The sequence below is a fragment of the Schistocerca gregaria genome, unplaced genomic scaffold (assembly GCF_023897955.1).
Source record: "Schistocerca gregaria isolate iqSchGreg1 unplaced genomic scaffold, iqSchGreg1.2 ptg000333l, whole genome shotgun sequence".
Lineage (NCBI taxonomy): Eukaryota > Metazoa > Arthropoda > Insecta > Orthoptera > Acrididae > Schistocerca > Schistocerca gregaria.
Window position 1 is genome coordinate 5,868,084 of NW_026061799.1, and position 21,510 is coordinate 5,889,593.

The following is a 21,510-nucleotide window of genomic DNA, read 5'->3' on the forward strand; positions in this document are numbered from 1 at the left end:
GGTTCCGTTATGATAAATTAATGTACTTAGCTTGAAAAAGTTTTTTACCTTTATCTTTGAATTTTTTTATTTTCTTTGTTGGTTTAAAGATTTTATTTATCTCAGTTGTTTAGTGAAATTTTTTGAGAAAAGTTAATAGAAGAGTTAAACTTCTAATTTTATGTTTTCAAAACATATGCTTTTCCTAAGCTAATTAACTTTATTCCTTAATTAATTTATCTCATGCGTTTGTGACATGGACATTAATTAAGAAATATGTGAAGTAAATAATTGTTAAGATTTGACCTGTTATAATATAAGGTTCTTCAACAGGTCGTTTACCAATTCACGTTAGTAAGCATACAACAACTACTATAATTCAGAATAAAATTTGATTAATAGGGTAAAATTGAATGCCTCGGAATGGTGTTTTATTATAAAATGGTAAAATTATTAAGATTCTAATTGATAAAAATAATGCAATAACACCTCCTAACTTATTAGGGATAGATTGTAGAATTGCATATGCAAATAGGAAATATCATTCTGGTTGAATGTGAACTGGTGTTACTAATGGGTTGGCAGGTACAAAGTTATCTGGATCTCCTAATAGGTAAGGATTAATTAAACATAGTATAATTAATAATGATGTTATTATTACAAATGTAATAGAATCCTTAAAGGTAAAGTATGGATGGAATGGAATTTTTTCAATATCTCCATTTAGTCCAAGAGGATTATTAGATCCTGTTTGGTGAAGAAAAAATAAATGAATTGCTGCTATAGCAGCAATAATAAATGGTAATACAAAATGGAATGTGAAGAATCGATTTAATGTTGCATTATCAACAGCGAATCCTCCTCATACTCATTGGACTAAATCTGTTCCTAAGTATGGGATTGCTGATAATAAATTAGTAATTACTGTTGCACCTCAAAAAGATATTTGGCCTCAGGGTAAGACATATCCTATAAATGCAGTTGCTATAACTAAAAATAAAATCACTGTACCAATTATTCAGGTATGTATATATATATAAGATCCATAGTAAATTCCCCATCCTACATGTAAGTAAATACAAATAAAAAATATAGATGCTCCATTTGCGTGTAAGGTTCGGATAATTCAACCATTATTTACGTCTCGGCAGATGTGTACTACACTACTGAATGCTATTTCAATATTTGATGTATAATGTATAGCTAAAAATAGTCCAGTTACGATTTGAATTACCAAACATAACCCTAATAGGGATCCAAAATTTCATCAAAATGAAATATTTGTTGGGGCAGGTAAGTCAATTAAAGAGTTATTAATAATTTTAATTAAAGGATGTCTTAATCGTAAGGGTTTATTCATTAGTAATTATCTTATTTTACGAATAGGTCCCTGATTAATATTGGTGATTTTAACAACTGCTAGTAGTGCTAAAAATAAATAAATTATTATTATTATTGTAATAATGAATGTTGGTCTATTATATAATTTTTCTAAAGATATTGTTATTTCTTGATAATTGATTGAATTATCAATATTTATAGTTTCGGTGTTTTTGAAAAAGTCTATAAATATAGATATATCTAGAATAATTAATATTAATATGATAAATACTCACATTATTAATGTAATAATTATAGTGATTGATTTAGGCTGAAATATTTCGTTTGATGCAATTCTTGTAATGTAAATAAATAATACTAGTATACCACCAAGAAATGTTAAAAATAAAATATATGATAATCAATATCTTTCTATTATTGTTCCTGTTATTAATCCAACTAGGAAGGTTTGAAGGATAATAAAAAGCATTATTGATATTGGGTGTCTTAATTTAATAAAATTAATATTTATTACATTTGATAATGATATAATTATTATTTTGATCATTACAGGGGTTAGTTTATTTAAAATACCGGTTTTGGGGACCGATGTTGGAAGCTTTTCCACCTCTGAAGTTTTAAAAGTGGGGGCTGGACTTATTTCCGGTTTACAAGACCGGCGTTTTTTTTAAACTATTAAAACTAATGTTTATATTCTCTATTTTTACTTCTTTATTGATTTATTTTGCTGGTGTTTACGTTTTTTCTTCTAAACGTAAACATTTATTAATGGTTCTTTTGAGATTAGAATATATTGTTCTTTCTTTATTTATGTTAGTTATTGTTTTTCTTATTGAGTTTGATTATGATTATTTTTTTCCTGTTATTTTTTTAGTTTTTTCTGTTTGTGAGGGTGCTTTAGGTCTTTCTATTTTAGTTTCAATAATTCGTTCTCATGGTAGTGATTTTTTTAATTCTTTTGGTTTATCTTTATGTTAAAGTATTTATTTATAACTAATTTTTTGATCCCTCTTTGTTTATTAAATAATTGTTGATGGTTGGTTCATTCTTTAATGTTTCTGTCGGGTTTTGTTTTTATAACTTGTGTTTATTCATATGCTGATTTGAATATAATTAGATATTATTTTGGTATTGATTATTTTTCTTTTAGTTTAATTTTACTTAGTTTTTGGATTTGTTCTTTAATAATCACTGCTAGAGGTTCAGTTTATTTAAGTTCATATCATTCTAATTTTTTGTTTTTATGGTTTTGATTTTAATAATTATGCTTTATTGTTCATTTGCTAGATTAAGTTTTCTTTCTTTTTATATTTTTTTTAGGCTAGATTAGTTCCTACTTTACTTTTAATTTTGGGTTGGGGTTATCAACCTGAGCGTTTGCAGGCTGGTGTTTATTTAATTTTTTATACTTTGGTTGCTAGATTACCTTTATTATTAGTTTTATTTAAGGTTTATGATTTTTCTAATACTTTATATTTTTTCTTTATTGGTTGATTTTGGTTCTTATTATTTTATGTTTTATGTATTTATAATTTTGGCTTTTTTAGTTAAGATACCTATGTTTTTGGTTCATTTATGACTTCCTAAGGCTCATGTAGGGGCCCCTATTACAGGTAGAATAATTCTTGCTGGTGTTTTATTAAAGTTAGGTGGTTATGGTATTTTTCATGTTATAAAGGTTATTTCTTATTTGGGTTTAAAGTTTAATTATTTTGGATTGTCTTTAGGTTTATCTGGGGGTGTTATTGTAAGATTTATTTGTTTTCGTCAGGTTGATTTAAAGTCTTTAATTGCATATTCTTCTGTTGCTCATTTAAGAATGGTTATTGGTGGATTGATGACTAAGAATTGATGAGGTTGTGTAGGTTCTCTTTCTCTAATGGTTGGTCATGGTTTATGTTCTTCTGGTTTATTTTGTTTATCTAATATTATTTATGAACGTTTAGGTAGACGAAGATTATTAATTAACAAGGGTATAATTAATTTGATGCCAAGAATGGCTTTATGATGATTTCTTTTAAGATCATCAAATATGGCTGCTCCTCCTTCTTTAAATTTGGTAGGTGAAATTAGATTATTAAATAGAATTATATCTTGATCTTCTTTTAGATTCTTTGCTTTGATTTTTTTATCTTTTTTTAGAGCTGTTTATACTTAGTATATATATTCTTATTCTCAGCATGGGAATTATTATTCTGGTGTTTATACTTGTTCTCTTGGTTATTTTCGTGAATATCATCTTTTACTTTTACATTGATTGCCTTTAAATATTCTCTGTTTAAAGGGTGAATATTTCTTTGTTTAGTTTGCTTAAGTATTTTAATTAAAAATATTGTTTTGTGGAATCAATGATATGAAGTTTTTCATCTTAGGCCGTGAATTTATTTTCTATTTGTTCTTTGAGTTTTTTTTCTTTGTTTATTTCGAGAACTATAATTTTTATTTTAGGTATTTATTATTTAATAATTGATTATAGAGTTTTTGTTGAGTGAGAGCTTTTCAATTTAAATGGTTCTATAGTTGTTATAACTTTAATTTTGGATTGAATATCTCTTATTTTTATATCTTTTGTTATATATATTTCTTCTTTGGTTATTTATTATAGAGAGGATTATATATCTGGTGAAAAGAATATAAATCGTTTTATTATTATTGTTTTAATATTTATTCTTTCTATAGGTTTTTTAATTATTAGTCCTAATTTAATTAGAATTTTATTAGGTTGAGATGGTTTAGGTTTAGTTTCTTATTGTTTAGTTATTTATTATCAAAATGTAAAATCTTATAATGCTGGTATATTAACTGCACTTTCTAATCGTATTGGTGATGTTGCTATTTTAATTTCTATTGCATGAATGTTAAATTTTGGTGGTTGAAATTATATTTATTATTATGATTTTATTTCTAATTCTTTTGAAATAAAGCTCATTACTATATTAATTGTTTTAGCAGCTATAACTAAGAGAGCTCAGATTCCTTTCTCTTCATGACTTCCTGCTGCTATAGCAGCTCCTACTCCTGTTTCTGCTTTAGTTCATTCTTCTACTCTTGTTACTGCTGGTGTTTATTTATTAATTCGTTTTAGACCAATATTGGATACTTATAATTGTGGTTGATTTTTACTTTTAATTGGTTGTATAACTATATTTATGGCTGGATTGGGCGCTAATTTTGAGTTTGATTTAAAGAAGATTATTGCTCTTTCTACTTTAAGACAACTTGGTTTAATAATAAGAATTTTGGCTATAGGTTATCCAAAGCTTGCATTTTTTCATTTATTGGCTCATGCTTTATTTAAGGCTTTATTATTTATATGTGCAGGTTCAATAATTCATAATTTGAAGGATTCTCAGGATATTCGTTTTATAGGATCAATTGTAAATTTCATACCTTTAACTTCAGTTTGTTTTAATGTTTCTAGTTTATCTTTGTGTGGAATACCTTTTTTAGCGGGATTTTATTCAAAGGATTTAATTCTTGAGATGGTTTGTTTAAGATGAATTAATTGTTTAATTTTTTTTCTTTATTTTTTTTCTACTGGTTTAACTGCTTCTTATTCTTTTCGTTTGTTTTATTATTCAATATCTGGTGATAATAATTTTTATTCTAGATTTTCTTTTGATGATAAGGGTTATTATATTTCATTTGGAATAATTGGTCTATTGTTTGTTGCTGTTTTTGGTGGTAGTCTTTTATCTTGATTAATTTTTCCTATTCCTCATGTGATTGCTTTACCTTATTATTTAAAGTTTTTAACTATTACAGTTGTTATTTTAGGTGCTTATTTAGGTTATCTTATTTCTAATTTTGATTTTTCTCATAATTTATTATCTTTAAGTATACTTTCTTTTGTTAGATTTGCTGGTTCTATATGATTTATACCTTTTCTTTCAACTAAGTTTATTAGATATATTCCTTTAAAAATAGGTTATTATTCATCTAAGTCATTTGATTATGGTTGAGGTGAATTACTTGGTGGTCAAGGTTTATATAGACTATTTATTTATTTAATTGGTTATATTCAAGGTTGATATGATTCTAATTTCAAGATTTATCTTTTAACTTTTATTTTTTGAATATTTATTTTGGTAATATTGTTTTTCGTTTACTTAAATAGCTTATAATTAGAGCGTGACACTGAAGATGTTAAGGAAGTATTTTTACTTTTAAGTATTTATAAATATAGATATATTATTTTTACAGTGAAAATGTAATGTTTTATTTAAACTATATAAATTTTAGAAATGTTAACGGAGTTTAACCGCTAATATAAAAAGTTAGCAGCTTTCATATTGGCTTTACATTTCCTTAATTGGAACTATTATAGTTCAATTATATTATTAACAGTAATACGCCTCTTTTTGGCTTCAATTAATAAGAATAAGGGTAGTACATACCAATCTTCCAGGTCGAAACTGACTGCAATATTTCGCTTCTTATTCTATTTAAGGTTGATTGATAATATCAATACTTTTTGAATGCAACCCAAATGTTATATTTAACTACAACCCTTTATTCTGCTCATTGTAATGCTCCTTGGTTTCATTCATGGTATAGTCCTCCTAATAGAACTAGAATAAAAAATATTGTTGATACTGTTCAGATTATAATGTCTGAAGTTTTAAAAATAATTACAATTGGTAGAATTAGTGCAATTTCTACATCAAAAATTAAAAAGATTACTGCGATTAGGAAGAATCGTATTGAGAATGGTATTCGTGCTGATCTTTTTGGATCAAACCCACATTCAAATGGTGATCTTTTTTCTCGATCATTAATTAATTTTTTTGATAGTGTTGTTGCCAGGATTATAACAATTATTGGAATAATAAATCTAATGAAAACTCTTGTTGATAGAATTAGAATTGTTTTTCTTGATTTATATCAAGCTTTCTGATTGGAAGTCAAATGTACTATTTATACTAGAAAAACAATTATCTACCTCATCAATAAATAGAGATATATAAGAATAATCATACTATGTCTACGAAGTGTCAGTATCATGCTGCTGCTTCAAATCCAAAGTGATGTCTTGGTGAAAATTGATTTATTGAGTGTCGAAGTAGACATGTTGATAAAAAGATTGTTCCAATAATTACGTGTAAACCATGGAATCCTGTTGCAACAAAGAATGTTGATCCATAAACTGCATCTGCAATGGTAAAAGGTGCTTCTCAATATTCATATGCTTGAAGTATTGTAAAGTATAGTCCTAATAACACTGTGAAGAATAATCCTTGTAGTGCTTGAGTATGATTAGTTTCCATTAAACTATGATGTGCTCATGTTACTGTTACTCCTGATGCTAAAAGAATAGCTGTATTAAGTAATGGAATTTGTATAGGGTTAAAGGGTTGAATTCCTATTGGAGGTCATAGATTTCCTAGTTCAATTGTTGGTGCTAATCTTCTTCTAAAGAATGCTCAAAAAAAAGAAACGAAAAATAATACCTCTGATGCAATAAATAAAATTATTCCTCATCGTAATCCAATTGATACAAATCCTGTATGTAATCCTTGATATGTTCCTTCTCGTACTACATCTCGTTATCATTGAATTATAGTTAGTAGGGTAATTCCAAATCCAATTATGAATAAGTTAATATTAAATAGGTGGAATCATTTTGCTAGTCCTGATACTAGGACTATTGCTCCAATTGCTCCTGTTAATGGTCAAGGTCTATAGTCTACTAAGTGGAATGGGTGGTTTGAGTGAGTTGTTAACATAGGTTTAATATACTTCTCTAGAATATAGAGTTCTTAGAATTGAGAAAACATAGGCTTGAATTATTGCTACTGCTGATTCTAGAATTAATAGAAGTATTTGTCCAATAATTAGTAATGAGATTAAGTTTATTGCTATAGATGGTCCTGTGTTTCCTAATAAGGTTAATAATAAGTGTCCTGCAATTATATTTGCTGCCAACCGTACTGCTAATGTACCTGGTCGAATAACATTACTAATTGTTTCAATTAGTACTATAAATGATATTAATGCAGGCGGTGTACCTTGTGGTACAAGGTGTGTAAATATATGATTAGTATGGTTAATTCATCCAAATAATATAAATCTTAGCCATATAGGTAGGGCAATTGCAAATGTTAATGCTAAATGTCTTGTTCTAGTAAAAATATAAGGGAATAATCCTATGAAATTGTTAAATAATATTATAATAAAAATTGAGATGAAAATGAATGTTGTTCCATTAAATGATTTTGGTCCAAGAAGTGTTTTAAATTCATTATGTAAGGTTAAATTTAGTTTATTTCAGATAATGTTAATTCGTGATGGTGTAAGTCAAAATAGTGATGGGATTAATAATAGTCCTAGAAATGTTCTAGTTCAATTTAATGATAAATTAAAGATGTTAGTTGATGGGTCAAATGTTGAGAATAGATTTGTTATCATTTTCAATTTAAGTTTTTTATTTCAATTGTTCCTTTTTCTGCTCTTTTAATAAGGTTAGGTTTAAGTGAGAAGAAGTTTATTTGATTAAACAAGATTAATGTAGCTGAAAATATAATGAATAGTGAGAATCATATAAGAGGGGATATTTGAGGGATTTGGATATAATTTCCCCATCAGAAGTAGTCGTTAATTTACTATTATTTGGTTTAAGAGACCATTACTTACTTTCAGTCATCTGATGAATTTCAAGGTGTACTAATTTTTTTTAGTTACTTTAGATTGACACTCTAATGTTATTTATTTTAACTAACTCCTTAAATTATCTTAGATAATCACTTAATAAATAAATTTACTGAAGTTCTTTCAATTACAATTGGTATAAATCTGTGGTTTGCTCCACAGATTTCTGAGCATTGTCCAAAGAATAATCCAGGTCGATTTATTGTGAATGTTCCTTGATTTAACCGACCTGGCGTTGCATCAATTTTAACCCCTAATGCAGGAACTGCTCATGAGTGTAGAACATCTGATGCTCTTGTTAATACTCGTACTTCTGTATTTATTGGTAGGATTGTTCGGTTATCTACATCTAGTAGTCGGAATCCATCATTTTCTAGGTCTTGTTCTGGTGTTATATAAGTGTCAAATTCTACGTCTATGAAGTCTGAATATTCATATCTTCAATATCATTGTCGTCCAATGGTTTTAATTGTAATTATTGCATCTACTGAATCATCAAGTAAATATAATAGTCGTAATGATGGAAGGGCAATAAAAATAAATGTAATTGCTGGTAAAGCTGTTCAGATTGTTTCAATTAAATGTCCATGAAGTATATTACGGTTAGTATAGGCAATAAATAATATATAACTTAGGGCATAACCTACAATTACTGTAATTAATAATAATACGACCATAGTATGATCATGAAAGAATGATAATTGCTCCATTAATGGTGAAGCTCCATCTTGAAGAGATAAATTTGATCATGTTGCCATTAATAAATATTTTCTAATAAAAGGTCAAACCTTTATTTGTAGAGCTTAAATCTACTGCACTAATCTGCCATATTAGAATCTAGAGATTAATGGTAATTCTGAGTAACTATGTTCTGCAGGAGGGTTATTTTGTAGTCATTCTGTTGATCTTCTTATGTTAGCTCTAAATATAATTGCTCGGTTTGTAATCATTCTTTCTCATATAATTACAATGAATATAATGATTCCTACAATAGAAATTGTAGACCCAATTCTTGATACTACGTTTCATGATGTATATGTGTCTGGGTAGTCAGAGTATCGTCGAGGTATTCCTGCTAATCCTAGGAAGTGTTGAGGAAAGAATGTTAAATTTACTCCAATGAATATAATTGTAAATTGGATTTTTAATCATGTATTATTTATAGTTAATCCTGTAAATAGTGGATATCATTGAATGACACCTCCTATAATTGCAAATACTGCTCCTATAGATAATACATAATGAAAGTGGGCTACTACATAATATGTATCATGTAATACAATATCAAGTGATGAATTTGCTAATACTAATCCTGTTAATCCACCAATTGTAAATAGGAAAATAAATCCTAGAGCTCATAATAATGGTGGATTGAACTTGAATTTAGTTCCATATAATGTAGCTAATCATCTAAATACCTTAATTCCTGTAGGTACAGCAATAATTATTGTTGCTGATGTAAAATATGCTCGTGTGTCAACATCCATTCCTACTGTAAATATATGATGTGCTCATACAATAAATCCTATTAGTCCAATTGATAGTATAGCATAAATTATACCTAATGTTCCAAATGATTCAATTTTTCCTCTTTCTTGACATACAATATGTGAAATAATTCCGAACCCCGGTAGAATTAAAATATAAACTTCTGGGTGTCCAAAGAATCAAAATAGATGTTGATATAGAATTGGGTCACCCCCTCCTGCAGGGTCAAAGAATGATGTATTTAAATTTCGATCTGTTAATAATATAGTAATAGCTCCTGCTAAAACTGGAAGTGAAAGAAGGAGAAGTAATGCTGTAATAGCTACAGATCATACAAATAAAGGTGTTTGATCTAAAGTTATACTTTCTGATCGTATATTAATTGCTGTTGTAATGAAATTCACTGCACCAAGAATAGATGATACACCTGCTAAGTGCAGTGAAAAAATAGCTAGATCTACAGATGCACCCCCGTGTGCAATAGCTCCTGCTAGAGGAGGGTAAACTGTTCATCCTGTACCAGCACCATTATCTACTATAGAAGATGTAAGAAGAAGGGTTAGTGAAGGTGGTAGTAATCAAAAACTTATATTATTTATTCGTGGAAATGCTATATCTGGTGCACCAATTATTAGTGGAACAAGTCAATTACCAAATCCACCAATTATAATAGGTATTACTATAAAGAAAATTATTACGAATGCGTGAGCTGTAATAATAACATTATAAATCTGGTCATCCCCAATTAGAGATCCGGGTTGGCCAAGTTCAGCACGAATAAGTATTCTTATTGATGTTCCTACTACTCCTGCTCATGCTCCAAATATGAAGTATAAAGTACCAATGTCCTTATGGTTTGTTGAGAATAATCATTTTTGCGGTAAGATGGCTGAATTTTAGGTGGTAGACTGTAAATCTACTTATGAGATGTTTTCTCTCTTATCATATTTAGGTCTTATATTCAATTATGATTCTAGACTGCAATTCTAGAGGTGTAAAATTTTACTAAGGCCTAAAAGATTATTCTTTTAATTATAACTTTGAAGGTTATTAGTTTGATTAACTTAAGTCCTTAGTATAATGAAATTAAGGTTGATGTTGAAATCAATCCTATTGTTGAAATTATTACTGTTATAGGAAGAATGATTCTTGATTTTTGGGACTTTATCTTTATAGATCACGAATTTTCTGTGTATGATATAATTAGAGCTGAGAATCTAATACGTATATACTAGTAGAGTGTAATTGTAGTTAATACAACTATAATAGTTATAATAGTTGTTATATTGTTTTCTATTAATGATTGTATTACAATTCATTTTGGTAAGAATCCAAGGAATGGTGGTAGTCCACCTAAAGATAATAAAGATAAGAATATTATGAATTTAATTTCGGTTTTTATATTTCTGGCTGAATAAATTTGATTTATGAAAAATAAATTTATTTGCTTAAATAATAAAACTATAATTAATCTTAATAGTGAGTACATAATGAAGTATAGTTCTCAGATGTTTTCTCTGACTGTTAATGATCTAATTATTCAACCTAGATGTCTGATTGATGAATATGCTAAAAGTTGTCGTAAGGATGTTTGATTTAAACCTCCTATTGCCCCAATAATAATTCTTAAGATAATAATTGTTCAAATAAAAGTTCTTAATTGAATACAATAAGATAAGACCATTATTGGGGCGATTTTTTGTCATGTTATTAATGTTAAACAATTATTTCATCTTGATGCTCCTATAACTTCTGGAAATCAGAAATGGAAAGGTGCAGCTCCAATCTTTAATAATAGTCTAGATCTAATTATTATTGATGGGATAAATTCTGTTTCCCATCCCATGGGATATTTTATTTGAATCAGCAAAATTGAAAATAATAATATTGTCGATGCTATTGCTTGGACAATAAAATATTTAATTGATGATTCATTTATTATTATATTTTTATTTCTTGTTAGGAGCGGAATAAATGAAAGTAAGTTGATCTCAAGTCCTATTCAAACCCCAAAACAGGAATTTGATGAAATGGACAGGATCGTTCCTATCATTAATGTTGATAGGAAGAGAAGTTTTGTAGAGTTGTTGGTCATTAAAAAGGAGAGGATTGATACCTCTATAAATGGGGTATGAACCCATTAGCTTGTTTAGCTTACCTTTTTACATTAAGGTGTATGATGCACGTTAGTTTTTGATACTAAAGGAGGTAGTTTAATTCTATCTTATGTAATTTTAATGAAGGTAATTTTATTTACTTTATTTACCCTATCAAGGTAACCCTTTAATCAGGCACTTCATTTATTTAATATATAAATCGAAAGTTTTTTTTGAAATTCTTTTATGTATTATTTTGTTTAATTAGGATTAATTTATCCTGCTCTTTTTATTTATATATATATATATATATATAATAAATAATTTATATTAATATATTACATTTAATTGAAATTAAAGTATTATAAGTTCATCTTACCATTATCAATTGATTATTTTAATGCAATTATTTACCTAGGATTACAGCTACTTATGTTTTTAGCTTAAAATAGGTTATTATAATATAATATATATAATAATATGTAATTTAATATTTAATATTATTATAATTGTATATAATAAATAAAATTATTAATTTAAATATAAAATATTATAATTAATATAAATAATTATATTAATTATAATAATATAATTATGTAAATTATCTATAATTAGATTATTTAACTAATATATATGAAAGTTAACTTAATATAAAAAAAAGAATTCATATTAATAACATATTATATTAAATTACATAATTGTATAAAATATATTTATTATATTATTTAATCTTTCTTTATTTGTTAGTGAAAAGAAAGATTAAATAAGAAAGAATATAATACATTTATTGCTATACATGTTCCATATTAATCTTTAATTATATATAATAGAGAAGTTGTTGTGGTCATACATAGGGGCGTTTCTTTTTTTTTTTTGTTAATGTTTGTGGTTTTTTCTTTTTTTTTCTTTAAATATTTGAATCTTTTATTTTTTCCTGAATTAATAGATTTAAAATTTTCTTATTTTTTATTTTTAAAAGTTTTATTCTTGCTTGTTTATTCACTTTTTCTTTGTATTATATGTAAGTTTTGTTAGACTAAATGTTCTTTTTGCAGTAATTAGATTTAATTATCAAGTGATTTTGGATTTAGCAATTGATTTAGTATCGGCATAATTCGTGCCAGCAGCCGCGGTTATACGATTGATACAAGTGAATATTATTGGTTAAAACAGTTGTTTATATTATTAGGGTTGAAATATAAATTTGTAAGGTGAAATGTTAAAATTTATTTGTGGCCCTTTTTATGAATCTGTGAAAATTAAATAATAAACTAGGATTAGATACCCTATTATTTTAAATGTTAATTATATTTACCAGGGTACTATTAGTTAAGGTCTTTAAACCCAAAGAATTTGGCGGTATCTCATTCCATTCAGAGGAACCTACCCCATGATTGATAATACACGATTTACTCTACTTAATTTATTTGTTTGTATATCTCCGTTATCAGAGAATCTTTTTAGAGTTATAATTCTCAAGATTTATAATTATAAAATATTTCAGGTCAAGGTGCAGCTTATAGTTAAGAGGAGGTGGGTTACAATAGATTTTTGTTTATAACGGATTTGATAGTGAAATACTGTTAATGAAGGTGGATTTGATAGTAATTTAATTTATTTAATTTAACTGATATTGGCTCTGAGATGTGTACACATCGCCCGTCGCTCTCATTATTGATTATTCTATTTTATTTTAAAGTAGCTTCAATTTAGATGAGATAAGTCGTAACATACTAGATGTACTGGAAAGTGTATCTAGGAAGAGTTTCAAGATATAACTTATTAGTAAAGTGTTTCATTTACACTGAAAATTTTTCTGTGCAAATCAGGATATCTTGATTATTTATTTTATTATATTTATTTTTTGTTTATTTAATTATTTAATATAAATAATTTTATTGTATTTTTGTCTTAGTATATTTTATAGAATTGATTTTTTAAATTATAGTTTATTGGTAATGTAAGTGTTTTATGAAATATTATTTTAAATTTTTTTAAGTAGATTTTATTTATTGTACCTTTTGTATCAGGGTTTATCAAAATTTTAGTATTTATTTTACTTGTTTCGATTTGGGTTGATTTATAAATAATTTATAGTTAATGTATCATAATTATTATTAAATTATTTATAGAAATGAGATGTTAATCGTTTCCCAAGATATCTAGTTTCTTAAGAAAAAATTTAATTTTTTAAAGTTATTTGTTTTTATTTAATTTTTTAAGTAAAAATATTAACTTATTTATTCTTTAAGGGATAAGCTTTGAAGCTAATAACCTATAATTTATTTTATAGAAATATAATAGTAAGCTTTAAACCAGCTATCTTTAAGATTACGTTTTAGTTCATTATTTTTTATTTTGATTTTATAAATATTTTAGGTTTTTTATTAAGATTATTAATTTAATTTTAAAATTTTTGTAATAATGATAGAATTAGTATATTTATTTGTATGAAATTTTTACCTTGTGAACTTATTATAAGGAACTAGGCAAAATTGATTTCCGCCTGTTTATCAAAAACATGTCCTTTTGTTTATATTTTGAGGTCTGGCCTGCTCACTGAGCGTATTTTTAAAGAGCCGCGGTATTTTGACCGTGCAAAGGTAGCATTATCATTAGTCTCTTAATTAGTGGCTGGAATGAATGGCTTGACGAGAAATCAACTGTCTATTAATAAATTTTTGAATTTAACTTTTGAGTCAAAAGGCTTAAATTCTTCTTTAGGACGAGAAGACCCTATAGAGCTTGACATTTTACTTTTATATAGTTTTTTGTCTGTCTTTCTATATTTAATGATGATGTTTTGTTGGGGTGACATGAAGAATAGATAAACTCTTCATTATTATATCATTTATTTATGTTTGTTATTTTGATCCATAATTTATGATCATAAGATTAAGTTACCTTAGGGATAACAGCGTAATTGTTTTTGAGAGCTCATATCGACAAAGCAGATTGCGACCTCGATGTTGGATTAAGAAAAATTTTGGGTGCAGGAGCCCAATGATTAGGTCTGTTCGACCTTTAAATTCTTACATGATCTGAGTTCAGACCGGCGTGAGCCAGGTCGGTTTCTATCCTAAGATTGTTAATCGATATTAGTACGAAAGGACCATATGGTTAAAATATTTTGTGTTATATTGATTAATATTAATTTATTTACTATTTTGACAGATTAATGTGTTGAATTTAGAATTCATTTATGTAGATTTTTTCTACAAATAGTATTGATACTTTATGATTTATTTATATTTCTTTTGAATTTTCTTTTATTGGTTATTTGTGTTTTAATTAGTGTTGCCTTTTTAACTTTATTAGAGCGTAAGGTTTTAGGTTATATTCAGATTCGAAAGGGTCCAGATAAGGTAGGTTTTGTTGGAATTCCTCAGCCATTTAGAGATGCTATTAAGTTAATTTGTAAGGAGCAGCCAATTCCTATTATATCTAATTACCTACTTTATTATTTTTCCCCTGTTTTTAATTTAATGATTTCTTTAGCCGTTTGAGTAATTTTTCCTTATTTAACTTATATGTGTTCTTTTTCTTATGGATTTTTATTTTTTTTATGTTGTACTAGATTAGGTGTTTATACTGTTATAATTGCTGGTTGATCTTCTAATTCAAATTATTCATTATTAGGTTCTCTTCATTCTGTTGCTCAAACAATTTCTTATGAAGTTAGTTTAGCTTTAATTTTATTGTCTTTAATTATTTTAATTGGTAGTTTTAATATGTTTGATTTTATAAACTATCAGCTTTATTGTTGATTTATTATTATTTCTTTTCCTTTAGCTTTAGCTTGTTTTGCTTCTTGCTTAGCAGAAACTAATCGTACTCCTTTTGATTTTGCTGAAGGGGAATCTGAGTTAGTTTCAGGATTTAATATTGAGTATGGTGCGGGTGGTTTTACTTTAATTTTTTTAGCTGAATATACTAGAATTGTCTTCATAAGAATGTTATTGGCTTTAATTTTTTTGGGCAGTGATTTTTATTCTTTTATATTTTTTATTAAGCTTGCTATTATATCTTTTGGTTTTATTTGGGTTCGTGGAACATTACCACGGTTCCGTTATGATAAATTAATGTACTTAGCTTGAAAAAGTTTTTTACCTTTATCTTTGAATTTTTTTATTTTCTTTGTTGGTTTAAAGATTTTATTTATCTCATTTGTTTAGTGAAATTTTTTGAGAAAAGTTAATAGAAGAGTTAAACTTCTAATTTTATGTTTTCAAAACATATGCTTTTCCTAAGCTAATTAACTTTATTCCTTAATTAATTTATCTCATGCGTTTGCGACATGGACATTAATTAAGAAATATGTGAAGTAAATAATTGTTAAGATTTGACCTGTTATAATATAAGGTTCTTCAACAGGTCGTTTACCAATTCACGTTAGTAAGCATACAACAACTACTATAATTCAGAATAAAATTTGATTAATAGGGTAAAATTGAATGCCTCGGAATGGTGTTTTATTATAAAATGGTAAAATTATTAAGATTGTAATTGATAAAAATAATGCAATAACACCTCCTAACTTATTAGGGATAGATCGTAGAATTGCATATGCAAATAGGAAATATCATTCTGGTTGAATGTGAACTGGTGTTACTAATGGGTTGGCAGGTACAAAGTTATCTGGATCTCCTAATAGGTAAGGATTAATTAAACATAGTATAATTAATAATGATGTTATTATTACAAATGTAATAGAATCCTTAAAGGTAAAGTATGGATGGAATGGAATTTTTTCAATATCTCCATTTAGTCCAAGAGGATTATTAGATCCTGTTTGGTGAAGAAAAAATAAATGAATTGCTGCTATAGCAGCAATAATAAATGGTAATACAAAATGGAATGTGAAGAATCGATTTAATGTTGCATTATCAACAGCGAATCCTCCTCATACTCATTGGACTAAATCTGTTCCTAAGTATGGGATTGCTGATAATAAATTAGTAATTACTGTTGCACCTCAAAAAGATATTTGGCCTCAGGGTAAGACATATCCTATAAATGCAGTTGCTATAACTAAAAATAAAATCACTGTACCAATTATTCAGGTATGTATATATATATAAGATCCATAGTAAATTCCCCGTCCTACATGTAAGTAAATACAAATAAAAAATATGGATGCTACATTTGCGTGTAAGGTTCGGATAATTCAACCATTATTTACGTCTCGGCAGATGTGTACTACACTACTGAATGCTATTTCAATATTTGATGTATAATGTATAGCTAAAAATAGTCCAGTTACGATTTGAATTACCAAACATAACCCTAATAGGGATCCAAAATTTCATCAAAATGAAATATTTGTTGGGGCAGGTAAGTCAATTAAAGAGTTATTAATAATTTTAATTAAAGGATGTCTTAATCGTAAGGGTTTATTCATTAGTAGTTATCTTATTTTACGAATAGGTCCCTGATTAATATTGGTGATTTTAACAACTGCTAGTAGTGCTAAAAATAAATAAATTATTATTATTATTGTAATAATGAATGTTGGTCTATTATATAATTTTTCTAAAGATATTGTTATTTCTTGATAATTGATTGAATTATCAATATTTATAGTTTCGGTGTTTTTGAAAAAGTCTATAAATATAGATATATCTAGAATAATTAATATTAATATGATAAATACTCACATTATTAATGTAATAATTATAGTGATTGATTTAGGCTGAAATATTTCGTTAGATGCAATTCTTGTAATGTAAATAAATAATACTAGTATACCACCAAGAAATGTTAAAAATAAAATATATGATAATCAATATCTTTCTATTATTGTTCCTGTTATTAATCCAACTAGGAAGGTTTGAAGCATAATAAAAAGCATTATTGATATTGGGTGTCTTAATTTAATCTATAATTATATTATTTAACTAATATATATGAAAGTTAACTTAATATAAAAAAAAGAATTCATATTAATAACATATTATATTAAATTACATAATTGTATAAAATATATTTATTATATTATTTAATCTTTATTTATTTATTAGTGAAAAGAAAGATTAAATAAGAAAGAATATAATACATTTATTGCTATACATGTTCCATATTAATCTTTAATTATATATAATAGAGAAGTTGTTGTGGTCATACATAGGGTCGTTTCTTTTTTTTTTTGTTAATGTTTGTGGTTTTTTTCATTTTTTTTCTTTAAATATTTGAATCTTTTATTTTTTCCTGAATTAATAGATTTAAAATTTTCTTATTTTTTATTTTTAAAAGTTTTATTCTTGCTTGATTATTCACTTTTTCTTTGTATTATATGTAAGTTTTGTTAGACTAAATGTTCTTTTTGCAGTAATTTCATTTAATTATCAAGTGATTTTGGATTTAGCAATTGATTTAGTATCGGCATAATTCGTGCCAGCAGCCGCGGTTATACGATTGATACAAGTGAATATTATTGGTTAAAACAGTTGTTTATATTATTAGGGTTGAAATATAAATTTGTAAGGTGAAATGTTAAAATTTATTTGTGGCCCTTTTTATGAATCTGTGAAATTTAAATAATAAACTAGGATTAGATACCCTATTATTTTAAATGTTAATTATATTTACCAGGGTACTATTAGTTAAGGTCTTTAAACCCAAAGAATTTGGCGGTATCTCATTCCATTCAGAGGAACCTACCCCATGATTGATAATACACGATTTACTCTACTTAATTTATTTGTTTGTATATCTCCGTTATCAGAGAATCTTTTTAGAGTTATAATTCTCAAGATTTATAATTATAAAATATTTCAGGTCAAGGTGCAGCTTATAGTTAAGAGGAGGTGGGTTACAATAGATTTTTGTTTATAACGGATTTGATAGTGAAATACTGTTAATGAAGGTGGATTTGATAGTAATTTAATTTATTTAATTTAACTGATATTGGCTCTGAGATGTGTACACATCGCCCGTCGCTCTCATTATTGATTATTCTATTTTATTTTAAAGTAGCTTCAATTTAGATGAGATAAGTCGTAACATAGTAGATGTACTGGAAAGTGTATCTAGGAAGAGTTTCAAGATATAACTTATTAGTAATGTGTTTCATTTACACTTAAAATTTTTCTGTGCAAATCAGGATATCTTGATTATTTATTTTATTATATTTATTTTTTGTTTATTTAATTATTTAATATAAATAATTTTATTGTATTTTTGTCTTAGTATATTTTATAGAATTGATTTTTTAAATTATAGATTATTGGTAATGTAAGTGTTTTATGAAATATTATTTTAAATTTTTTTAAGTAGATTTTATTTATTGTATCTTTTGTATCAGGGTTTATCAAAATTTTAGTATTTATTTTACTTGTCTCGATTTGGGTTGATTTATAAATAATTTATAGTTAATGTATCATAATTATTACTAAATTATTTATAGAAATGAGATGTTAATCGTTTCCCAAGATATCTAGTTTCTTAAGAAAAAATTTAATTTTTTAAAGTTATTTGTTTTTATTTATTTTTTTAAGTAAAAATATTAACTTATTTATTCTTTAAGGGATAAGTTTTGAAGTTAATAACCTATAATTTATTTTATAGAAATATAATAGTAAGCTTTAAACCAGCTATCTTTAAGATTACGTTTTAGTTCATTATTTTTTATTTTGATTTTATAAATATTTTAGGTTTTTTATTAAGATTATTAATTTCATTTTAAAATTTTTGTAATAATGATAGAATTAGTATATTTATTTGTATGAAATTTTTACCTTGTGAACTTATTATAAGGAACTAGGCAAAATTGATTTCCGCCTGTTTATCAAAAACATGTCCTCTTGTTTATATTTTGAGGTCTGGCCTGCTCACTGAGCGTATTTTTAAAGAGCCGCGGTATTTTGACCGTGCAAAGGTAGCATAATCATTAGTCTCTTAATTAGTGACTGGAATGAATGGCTTGACGAGAAATCAACTGTCTCTTAATAAATTTTTGAATTTAACTTTTGAGTCAAAAGGCTTAAATTCTTCTTTAGGACGAGAAGACCCTATAGAGCTTGACATTTTACTTTTATATAGTTTTTTGTTTGTCTTTCTATATTTAATGATGATGTTTTGTTGGGGTGACATGAAGAATAGATAAACTCTTCATTATTATATCATTTATTTATGTTTGTTATTTTGGTCCATAATTTATGATCATAAGATTAAGTTACCTTAGGGATAACAGCGTAATTGTTTTTGAGAGCTCATATCGACAAAGCAGATTGCGACCTCGATGTTGGATTAAGAAAAATTTTGGGTGCAGGAGCCCAATGATTAGGTCTGTTCGACCTTTAAATTCTTACATGATCTGAGTTCAGACCGGCGTGAGCCAGGTCGGTTTCTATCCTAAGATTGTTAATCCATATTAGTACGAAAGGACCATTGGTTAAAATATTTTTTGTTATATTGATTAATATTAATTTATTTACTATTTTGACAGATTAATGTGTTGAATTTAGAATTCATTTATGTAGATTTTTTCTACAAATAGTATTGATACTTTATGATTTATTTATATTTGTTTTGAATTTTCTTTTATTGGTTATTTGTGTTTTAATTAGTGTTGCCTTTTTAACTTTATTAGAGCGTAAGGTTTTAGGTTATATTCAGATTCGAAAGGGTCCAAATAAGGTAGGTTTTGTTGGAATTCCTCAGCCATTTAGAGATGCTATTAAGTTAATTTGTAAGGGGCAGCCAATTCCTATTATATCTAATTACCTACTTTATTATTTTTCCCCTGTTTTTAATTTAATGATTTCTTTAGCCGTTTGAGTAATTTTTCCTTATTTAACTTATATGTGTTCTTTTTCTTATGGATTTTTATTTTTTTTATGTTGTACTAGATTAGGTGTTTATACTGTTATAATTGCTGGTTGATCTTCTAATTCAAATTATTCATTATAAGGTTCTCTTCGTTCTGTTCCTCAAACAATTTCTTATGAAGTTAGTTTAGCTTTAATTTTATTGTCTTTAATTATTTTAATTGGTAGTTTTAATATGTTTGATTTTATAAACTATCAGCTTTATTGTTGATTTATTATTATTTCTTTTCCTTTAGCTTTAGCTTGTTTTGCTTCTTGCTTAGCTGAAACTAATCGTACTCCTTTTGATTTTGCTGAAGGGGAATCTGAGTTAGTTTCAGGATTTAATATTGAGTATGGTGCGGGTGGTTTTACTTTAATTTTTTTAGCTGAATATACTAGAATTGTCTTCATAAGAATGTTATTGGCTTTAATTTTTTTGGGCGGTGATTTTTATTCTTTTATATTTTTTATTAAGCTTGCTATTATATCTTTTGGTTTTATTTGGGTTCGTGGAACATTACCACGGTTCCGTTATGATAAATTAATGTACTTAGCTTGAAAAAGTTTTTTACCTTTATCTTTGAATTTTTTTATTTTCTTTGTTGGTTTAAAGATTTTATTTATCTCATTTGTTTAGTGAAATTTTTTGAGAAAAGTTAATAGAAGAGTTAAACTTCTAATTTTATGTTTTAAAAACATATGCTTTTCCTAAGCTAATTAACTTTATTCCTTAATTAATTTATCTCATGCGTTTGCGACATGGACATTAATTAAGAAATATGTGAAGTAAATAATTGTTAAGATTTGACCTGTTATAATATAAGGTTCTTCAACAGGTCGTTTACCAATTCACGTTAGTAAGCATACAACAACTACTATAATTCAGAATAAAATTTGATTAATAGGGTAAAATTGAATGCCTCGGAATGGTGTTTTATTATAAAATGGTAAAATTATTAAGATTGTAATTGATAAAAATAATGCAATAACACCTCCTAACTTATTAGGGATAGATCGTAGAATTGCATATGCAAATAGGAAATATCATTCTGGTTGAATGTGAACTGGTGTTACTAATGGGTTGGCAGGTACAAAGTTATCTGGATCTCCTAATAGGTATAGTATAATTAATAATGATGTTATTATTA

The 21,510-nt window shown here is 26.4% G+C and overlaps 1 long non-coding RNA gene and 1 pseudogene across 1 annotated transcript in view; both read left to right on the plus strand.

Moving 5' to 3' along the window:
• The window catches only part of LOC126306479 (uncharacterized), a 62,627-nt gene extending 47,913 nt beyond the window's left edge, over positions 1–14,714 (plus strand). Inside the window, exon 2 of the long non-coding RNA XR_007553549.1 lies at positions 14,098–14,714. This is a non-coding gene — a long non-coding RNA (uncharacterized LOC126306479). The remainder of the gene's footprint in view (positions 1–14,097) is intronic.
• LOC126306460 (NADH-ubiquinone oxidoreductase chain 5-like) lies at positions 4,285–5,428 on the plus strand (annotated as a pseudogene).
• Positions 14,715–21,510: the final 6,796 nt, after the last annotated feature.